This window comes from Micropterus dolomieu, linkage group LG22 (genome assembly GCF_021292245.1).
Source record: "Micropterus dolomieu isolate WLL.071019.BEF.003 ecotype Adirondacks linkage group LG22, ASM2129224v1, whole genome shotgun sequence".
Lineage (NCBI taxonomy): Eukaryota > Metazoa > Chordata > Actinopteri > Centrarchiformes > Centrarchidae > Micropterus > Micropterus dolomieu.
In genome coordinates this window covers 13,712,692-13,723,252 of record NC_060171.1, presented here as the reverse complement: position 1 = coordinate 13,723,252, position 10,561 = coordinate 13,712,692, and positions in this window count along the sequence as shown.

Below are 10,561 nucleotides of genomic sequence, written 5' to 3'. Positions count from 1 at the left end.
GTCTTTTGATATGAAGGAGCTCTCCAGGGCTTTGGCACATTGTGCTGCTACCTGGGATCCAACTAAATATTTAGCTCCTAAGCTGCTCTTCTTATGGGCACAATGGTGTCCCTTCTTTCTAGTATAATTAAATTTCCTCTTTGCCTCAGCCAAGGGCTATTTTGAGAACCGGGCTCTCATTTGTTCCAAGCAGGAGAAAATCATTAACACAAACATAGGATTAATTCAGATTTGAGGGCATTTCACCTCCCAGCTTTGACAACAGAGACTGAGTAGTTGAGTCAAAATGAGCCAAATCACCTGATGTATGAAAAGTAAATGTTTCACAAGCTGAAAGATGCCCCAGGAGTGTTATATAGAAATAAAAACAAAAGAAAATGTAAGCTTTAATGTAAGGTGCAAACAGGTCTCAGCTAGAAGAATGCTAATATCTTAATTATAAATTGATTAATTGTAATTAATTCTAATTTGACATTAAGAGAGGTGTTGGCTGTGGCATCAGCTGACTGGATGCACAAACACCACTGTATGCTTGGAAAACACCAACAGCATTTGGACCTTTTAAACCAATACATGTAACTGATCAAAACCACTCTTGTAACAACCGCATATCTGTTATATAGCACAGATGATATATATACGGGCTGTGCAGGATTTCCCTCCCATTACCAACACACTCTTCACCCTCTAGGATGTATGTAAGACTTCCTGCACACGGTTGCATTTGTTTCATCATTACGTAGTAAGTAAGTGTAAGAGGTGAATAATTTCATAACAGTGGGCTAGCTTCTCCCTTCTATCTATCTACAATCTCATATACTGCAGCATGCACAGAAGCTGAACACAGTTTAAATATTTTATAAAAACTCTTTTGAACACAAACGTGCAGTGTTTAATGAGATATTTATAATGTGTATGAGCATGAAATGTCCTATTTTTTAGACAACTGCACATACCCACAATATGACTTCCATCATGCTAGTAGTCACACATTTTATATTGAGATATATGTAATATCTCAGAAGGATTGAGAGTATATTAAATTATTATTTAGTTATTTATTATTATCAAGTTCAGTTTTCAAAACAACTGAGAATAAACAGTGTGTACCAGTTTTTTCAGCTATGCTAGCAGCATTGCTCTATGTATGGAAATGTCAGTCTGACAGTCCACCACTTTGGTCCAGACTAAAAAATCAATTATAGGATGGATTACTATAAATTTTTTTGCAGGCAGTCATGGCCCTGAATGAATGAAAAGAATGAAACCTACTGACTTCCATCAACTGACCTTTCTTCTAGCGTCACCCGGAGATTGACATTTGAGTGAAATGTCTCGATAACTAACCATCAACATGTTAACATTGTTATTGTGAGCATGTTAGCATTCTGATGTTAGCATTTAGTTCAAAGCCCCACTGTGCAGGGGCAAGTACAGCTGCCTATAACTACTCTATACTCTCCTACTCTCACCCAAGCAAAGATACTTGACTGCGACTTGTCCCAGCATTTATACAGTCTTCTTTTATAAAGTCTATGGTCCCGACATTGGTAGAGCCTCTAACATAGCACACGCAGGCACAACATGACTACATCAGTTCAATATCTAACAGCTAGCCTATCTGCTAAATGGGTTGAACTGCCAACAAGCAAAAGAGCTTAGAGAGAAAATGTGTGCAGGAAAGGAAATGAATACTGTACCTCTACCTCAGTAATGCAAGCACTTTGAATTACCTTGTTGTTGAAATGTGCTATATAAATAAACTTGCCTTGCCTTGCCTTGCAAGAAAAATTCTTCCAATGCTAATGCTATTACTATTGCAACTATATAATTTTCTTATGAATACACGGTAAAATGTGACAAAAGTTGAGTGAGCATTCATATAGAAACCATTAATCTTAAATTATGTTTTGACCTATCATTAGGCCCTGCAGTGGGTATCAAGATGTGCCATTATAAATATACTAGCATCAAGCCCTGACCTAATGTAATGTAATGTTAATGTACATTTAAGCTGCCTTTAAATTGTACTCACAAGCAAAGATCAGATACTTAGCGGCACAACCTGGCCTTATATCAACATTTTATCTGCTTAGGCTAAACTGCCTTGTGTGGCTCCACTAGCTTGATAGGCAGTATCATCTTGATTCCATGGCTTGCTCAGTTGTCCAGTCATCATCCCAAATTATCACACCTTTCTCGGGCCTGATGCACCTTCAAAGCCTCCTTGAAAATTATCCTCACCCAAGCAGATCAGTAGATGCTCTGCGGCATGACATTTAGTCATTTAGCTGATGCTTTTATCCAAAGCAACTTACAATAGCTATATATGTCAAAGGTCGCATGTCTGGAGCAACTAGGGGTTAAGTGTCTTGTCTCTATTAGACTCTTATCTACCACATTACATAAATGGTCACAAATAAACTCCTCAAGTGTAACACAATGATGATGATGGACCTGCATAGGGCATTAAAAAAACGTATAATAAGCTCAAGATCTGGCTATTTTAAGAGCAGTTGAATAAGAAGTCCATGTCAAGCCTATCAGTGGCTTGATATCTAGCTGAGAGTGGTTTAGACAACATCAGCTCATCAAAGACCTTCTCATGTAAAGGCACACATTGATTTGTCCCATATCCTGCTGACAGATCGGTCGTTGCATCGATAAGAAGAGAGAGGACTGAGAGTATCTTTCTTTCCTCTTCAATAGGAGGTGAAATGTGACCCTAGCTAACACTCTTGAAGTCTTTGCTGTGCCTAGTGAAAATATGACAGCTCTCTGGAAAACACATAATTGCTGTGGGGGGCAGGTGGTCACGCCCCCTCCAATATTTAAAGTATAGCGTCAGACTGTCTATATAAAGGAGTCAAGCTGACCTGCTGATTCTGGTGTGGCACAGTACCTCAGATTGCAGGCACAGCTTCATTTCCCACATCAGCAACATGCAGATGCAACCATCAGTGCTATCTATTCACACGCACACACGCACTGACGATGCAGAAGGACAGTTGACTTGTCTTACGTGTCCCTCTGGTGTTTATCTATGTATCAAGATATGTTCTTCTTTGGAGGACACTAAAAGCTAAAGACACAGTCAGCATGATCAGGTCCTTCACAATGTTCCTGCAGTTATTTGTGGCCAGCAATGCCTTGAACGTCACTGGCTCAAACCATATTTTGAATTGTTTGTATAAACTTTCACAAAGATTTATATGTCAGTTTTTTCTGTAAAAGTACGCTAAACTGATTTTCAAGTAGTCTCTTCTGTGTCTGTCAAAACTTAAAATCGCACTGGTTAACTGGCAGTGAGACATACAGTAAGTCCATGAAAATTCAAACCTCTGTATCAAGAGATAATGTAGCATGTAGCAAAATAAAAGCACAATCATGTTTACCAGTATTTTGACTCCAAGGATGGCAATGTCAATAGTTGGTTGGTCGATTGGTCCACCACTTTCATCCAGACTGAAATATGTAAACAACTATTGCTGAGATATTGTGCAGACATTTATGGTTCCCAGACAATGAATCCCACTGACTTGACCTCTAGCACCATGAGGTTGACATTTGTGGTTTTGAGTAAAATATATCAACCACTATTGGATGGATTGCCATGAAGTGCATTACAGGCATTCATGTTGTCCTCAGGAAGAATTTTTGGGGATCCCAAAATTGACAAAATACATGCTTGCTGTTAAGTTTGTATATCATTGTTTGGGCTTAACAGTAGCCGTATCACATTTACAGTGCCTACACTGGAAGACAAAATACTCTTTTCTCTCTCCTCGTTTTGTGATTTAGGTTGTTATGATAAGTGTTTTGTTTCATAAATGCTTTGTCAAATGTATTATTTTACAGATGATACCCTGGCTAATACATTGTTAAGGCACTCATGTGGACCATTGTGGCTAACACCACCTACACACGTACATTGTTAACAAAGTAGACTGAAGGAAAAACTTTCTGATGTCTGATTTCTGATGTCTGCAAAAACTAAAAATCCCTGAACATTATTGGTAGAAAGTTTGATGTTATTACATCAAATGCATCCTTTGTAGAGCATCCAGTGAGATAATTTTAGTCATGCTCATGTAAAACAAGGAGGTAAATGAATGGCAGGGATGGAGGGAAATGTATTCACGTGTGGCCAGCCAGCTGCTCCAGGGACACAGACGTTATTCACATTTCACCATGAGACTGAATTTGAGATGTGAATATATCACTCACGTCAACAAAAAAGAGGAAACAAAAGACAGTGTGACACTACAATACAGAGAGTGAACTGTGTGAATTTATAATGGGCCAAAAGAAGTTTCCAATTAACAGGAGAGAAATAGTGAGAGCGGTGAAGATTTTATTTCAATGAGCATGCTTTTTAGTGGGATTTGGGGACTTATCAGAAAATAGCACAGATCATATTTCAAGGTTTATCTCATACAGGATATAACATCTTCCACATATAATGACCTGCAAATTAAAAAGACACTGAAAACCCAACATATGATAATGATTTGTAGCTTTTGAGACACCTGGACCGAAGATGCCCTGACTGCAATATGGGCAGTGATATTATTAGTGTTCATAAAAACAGCAATAACGTCATGATTCATTTAGAATATTTCCATCCACAGCCTCAAACAGCTACATACCAGTTACCTTGCAAACTATAAAACCCCCCGTCTCCATCGGTGAAAGAAAAACATTCCAGATAGCTGAAAACAGGCCCAGGAGGAAGCGAGAAATGAAAATGTTGGATGATTTCACTGAGAATGCATTACTCTTGTACCAAAAAGGCCTGAGCAGAATTCATGGTGCCAGGTCTGGTTGCTTCATCTCCCCGTCATAAAGTTGCTGTGTTTGGAAATATCAAACATTCACGATAGTTAAGCACCTGTGCATCTACTTGGGGTCAAGAGCTCAGCATCTTTCCCAAAGACATTTTCATGGTGTCCAGACTCAACATTAAGACTTACAGCATGTTGTCATATAATAAATTAATGTTACTTGTCTCGATTGTATCATTTACAACATTTCATTTATCACTAGAAATAAAGTAATCTACATGGTGAAGCAGGTTGTTGCACTGATCCTGCTAAATGGATCATAAACGCAACCAAATGCAATGCCTTACTGCACACGCCAGCTTGTGGAAATCAGTACCTGCAATGTCTGCTGTCATTCCTCTCCTCTGGAAATGTTGTTGTCTTGTTGATTCTGACGGGAGATGGATCTACTCTAATACTCATTTTTTATTTAAATGATTTGCCTTTGTCCTGTTGTACTGTAACTGTAATGAACCATTATTAAGGAATAGTATGGGAACATTTGGGTAATATGCTTATTTGCTATCTTGCTGAGAGTAAGGTCAGAAGATCGATACCATCTGTCTGCTAAACATAAAGCAACAGCCAGCCAGTTAGCTTAGCTCCGCATAAAGGAAAACAGGGGGTTTCATAGGAATAGCCTGGCTGTGCCTGAAGGTCACACAAACCACCAAAGAACACCTGTAAAGCTCACTAATAGACATGTTTTATCTTGTTGAAAAGCATAAAAGTGAAAATTAGAAATTGCCCTTCACATACAGATTAAACAAACAAGATAGAACATGTTTATTAGTGAGTTTAAAGGAGGCAGTATAATCAGCAGTACTGCTTGTTGGATGGTTAAAAAGCTTCTAATACCGCCCCACACCTTTTTAGCTGTAGGATTTGGCAGTGTCTGACAATTTCTGTAATTTTCCAAAACTGACAATTCACAACCACATCACCAGTGAATAGTCAGGGGAGAGAATGTGTGCTGGGGTGGAACTCTTTAAAGCGCTATTTTAATTTGTTATACAACTTTTGTGGCGCTGTACCAACTAGTTCCTTTCCTATAGGATGACCATATTTTGGTTTTCAAAAAAGAGGACAGTTGGGGCAGGAGCCAGACGGACACCTGCAGTGGATGAAAAGTTGTGGCTGGGGGCATTGAAGTAATTGGTTATTTGTTTGTAAACCATGCTTTGTAGGGGAGAGCAGGGTGATTTGAGCCTGTGGGGAAGTTGAGCCACTCCTTGTTTCTCAGCAACAATAGAAAAAATTGGTCATGTGACCACACATTTTTGAAGAGTCATGCATTTTACTCACCCTATGATGGTGAGAGGCCCATGGAATAAGTGATAAGCACATTTAAGATCAAAAAACTGTTTTTTGCCAAAGTGATTTTTTATGTACAAGGAGTCCTGATTCTGAACAATTACAGACAGGTTTGAGAAAATCTTATGGATGTGTTAGTGCTTTAGGAAGGTACAATATGAGGCTATACTGTTAGCATGACATTACCCTTAAACTGCTGGATGACACAAATTTGTTAAAATGGTAGGAAGGGGTAATTTGAGCCAAAAGACCCAGGGGAAGTTGAACCATACATTTTATAGTAATTTTACTTTGCATTCTTATGCATCACCGAAATGATGTGACATTATGCATTTTAGACCACAATAAAAAGAACCCCATTTTCTGCCTACTCTGTCTCTGCCTGTGGAGCGGGCAGACAAGAGTACTGGCAACTTGTGAAAAGTGCCGGTAGGCAAGAAAAAGTCTTAGTACGTCAAAGAGTCAAACTTAGAAGTGCCAGTGAGCAGCCAAGAAAGAATCCCGGTATGCCAAAGAGTAAAATGTAGAAGTGCCAGTCCTGCGTACCAGTGAGTAGCCTACCAGCCCACTTTCAAGCACCGCACCTGGGCACTTCTTATGCTGTTCAGGCGCTATGTGCCACTGTTGACGAGCAAATTGGTGCTGAGGGTAATGATGGAGATGCAGCTTGACCAATGTTTGCGTGAAGGATGTGTGGAGGCCTACATGACCGACCAATGGTGTTGTGCGAGAAGGCGGGACCTAAAGAGAAAGGTCAAAGCAATGCAAAAACACACACAGTGAATGCCGACTGTAGAAAGCAAAAGCCGAATCCTGGACATTTTGGGCGATTTAGAAATCATGGCCGAAAAAAGGAGGACGTGTCCGGGAAAAAGAGAACGTATGGTCACTCTATTTCAGAGTTATTTTATGCTAAGCTAATAGCTGTAGCATCATATTTAGCAGACATACAGTAGATGAAAATGGTATCCTTCTCATCTAACCTGCAAGAAAGTAAATAAGCGTATTTCCCAAATATGTCAAACTATTCCTTTGAATACAGCACCTATCCTTCTGTGATTCTGTTATGAGTTCTGTATGTATGTGTGTTTGTGTGATTTATGTGGGCAGAAAAAAATCAATGGTGAGACTGTGAAACTGTGTGAAATTGTATGAGCACAGTGAAAAGAGACAAAACAATCAAACAACACTGCAGTGCAGTGAAGTTAAATGATTAAAAACACAAGAAAGCTGTGTTTCTCTGGTGATCGTGTGTACGATGAGCATCCTGCAGCCTTGTCCAGAAGAAGACGCAACTGCAGAGTTGAAAGCAGAGAGATCCAAAGCCCCAACTGTGTTTGTCTTGGGGGATGATTAGAGCAAAAAACTGGTTTACTTCATCTCTGCAAAGGATTCATTAAATTAAATTCATAAATCCTACAAAAGGCCTTAAGGGAGTCCCACAACAACAACAACTAAAAGAAGCCATTTTAATTATCCTCATGGAATAAATCCAGACATTTGCACTCCAAACAATGATGAGACAATGATCTTATGGAAATACTAGTCACTGTAGATCTTCTAAAAATAAAAGTACAAAAAAATGGATGGAACCACAGGAAGTGAAATCTAGGTCTTGTTGCTGCATTGCTTTATAGATTTATGACTCCAGCATGAACCCATCTTCCAACTACTGTAAAGGTTTATCACTTTTGTTACTATTCTACATTTACTAGTTTTACCAAATTTAAAAAGAAAACTATTCAATTTGAAAGCTGGTATTTCCCCTCCACCGCTTTGTTCACCAGACCTTTTCAGCTATATCGCCTTTCTTCATCAGGAAGGTTGTTGGTGGTTTCCTTATAAAATGTTCATGCATCGGTCATGTAACTTATAGGTCCAGGTCCCTTAACTAAATAAAGGTTTTTGTTGAAGAAAGGGGTAGATTTACAGAAGTTTCATTTTCAATTCTAAATTAGGCATTTTAAGCCAAAGAGGATTGAAGCCATTTTTGTTTTAACAATAGATAATTAAGTTAAAGGATGTATGTCTTTAGGTCAACTGTAGATTTGTTTTGAAATGAGTTAGGGGTGTCCACAAATATTAAGAGATTTTAGTCTACTGTGTTTTAAATTGAGAAATTGAGATTCAACCTTTTATCCACTGACGGTTAAGAAAAAAAAAAGATCTTTGGCAAAGAGGATTCTGAAAAGTTGGTTGCAATATTGTATATTTTAGTATTTATGGTCATAGAGAAGAGTTATGCTGTGTTTTATTTTTTATGGTAATACTTCTGAAGCTCACACTGGTTTGCACCTCACTGTTTGCACTTCACTGTGGAGAGCCTTACATACTGTAGCGTATAGTTAGAAACTATACGCTACAGTATGTAAGGCTCTCCTCTCACGAGAGCAAGAATCCCTTCTGCTAAGATGTCCTTGAACAACACACTGAATCTCTGCCATGTCCTGGGGCTCTGTCTGCCAATGACCCTGCACTCTGACCTTCCTGCAGAGGGGCCAAGTGAAAAGAGCAATAGGGCAGACAAATAAATAAATAATGCTAAAGATACAACAGATATTCTTAGAGGGGGAGTAAAGTATGTGGGATGGAGGAGGAGGAGACAGACCTAAGTACCATGCAGTTGACAATAGAGTGTTTGAAATAGATGCTGCTGCTACTTCCTCCTAATATTAATGTGCTAGCATGTTAATGGTTGAAGGGCAACACACCTAAATAACAGCCAGGGATAGAACATTAGAAAAATACATATAAGATGTGATTGTCAGCCATTAAAGTGCTTAAATTAAAATAAGGTTTTCCTGATCCCCAGAGGGGAAATTGAAAACTAACTAAGAGAAATAAAAGACAGTATTGCATTTTAAGATAATATAGTAGATTATATAATGCATATTACAATATATAACAAAATATATAAAATCAGCCCAATTGATTATTTACATGTTATTCTGTGCATGATGCAATCAGCATGCTTTCATTTGTTTTCATACCATTAAGACACTGTACATTCCCACAAAAAAACCTTGAATCATATGAGACTGAACAGTTGCACAGACAGATATATGATTCGTTTTTCATCAAAGTGGATTTTATCAATTCAGCACTGCCTAGCAGACTAATACAGGGATAGACTCACTCATGGAAATCATGAGGCGTTTTCTGCCGAACAGTCAAGAGTAAATTGAATTGCCTGGGGAAAGGTGAAGGAAAAGACTAGGCATGTCACTCAACAATAGGCCCGTCACTTCTTCTGTCTTAGATTTCCACAGACTGTGCCAAGCCAGGCGGTTGACTGGGTCAGACACGTGAGGCTCCCCGCTCACCTGAGCTCACCAACTGTTGCCATGCCAACAGAAAATATGGCCACAAGGCATGACGGTTGTGTGCATAGATTGTGCCAACAGAACATACAGTGCTGTATAAAGTAAAAAGACACGTTACAACTGGAGACACAAATTAATCGTTTAATAAACTTTACCAAAACTAAACTGACTAAAATATTTCCTTCATATCTCCATTGTATGATAGGTGCAAATTGGGTGAAGGGTCACATACATTTTGGCTTGTCTTATGTGATTATTGGCTTAAAAGTATTCAGATGGTTTTCTAAAAAAAGGAGATCATATATATATATATATATATATATATATATATACACACACATATATATGGTTAAATGAGGAGATTTTTTTTTGCAAATGAAACAGCTTTTTTTTTTTTTTCACAGAAGAGTGCTTCAGACATTTGGGGGCCTGTGAATGACTCTACAATGAAATTAAATATAACACCACATATCTGTCTTTTTATCTATCAATGGCTCTTCATATGTATCTGTAGGCTTGGAAGGTAAAATACACTGCTTAAACCACACTTCCTGTCTTTATTGAAGGAATATGTCACCCAAATCCAACATGATGGCAGGTGTTTTGTTAAAAACACGCAGGCATGACCTATATCAAGCTTTGGCCACAGACACAATACTTGTAAGTGGGATAAAATCATTGCTAAATTAGTTTTTCCATAGGATTTGTTGATGATACAAAAGGATGAATAACTAGTAGTACTTTTGTATGGATAAAATGAAGATAAAAAACAGGTAAAAAAGGGCCTCTTGTGCTTTGCTGCTAGTATACTAATATAAACCCATTTCTGATTTTAGATGGGTTTCTAGAACAACCCTGTGTGTTTACTCTAAATATTAATACATTGTTTTTAATAAGGATGGCAACTACTGTATATCTCAAAGAAGATAGCGGCAGTAAACATGTTTGTTATGCATGAGCAGGGATATCTCTGCTGCCACTTAGTTAAGTGCGGGTGAAGTGCGGGCTGATATCTGCCCTCTCTGGAGGAGGGTGTTGTCCTGTCATGCTGTTAATGAGTATATGCCTTCTAATGAGCACAAACCCAAATTAGCACACATC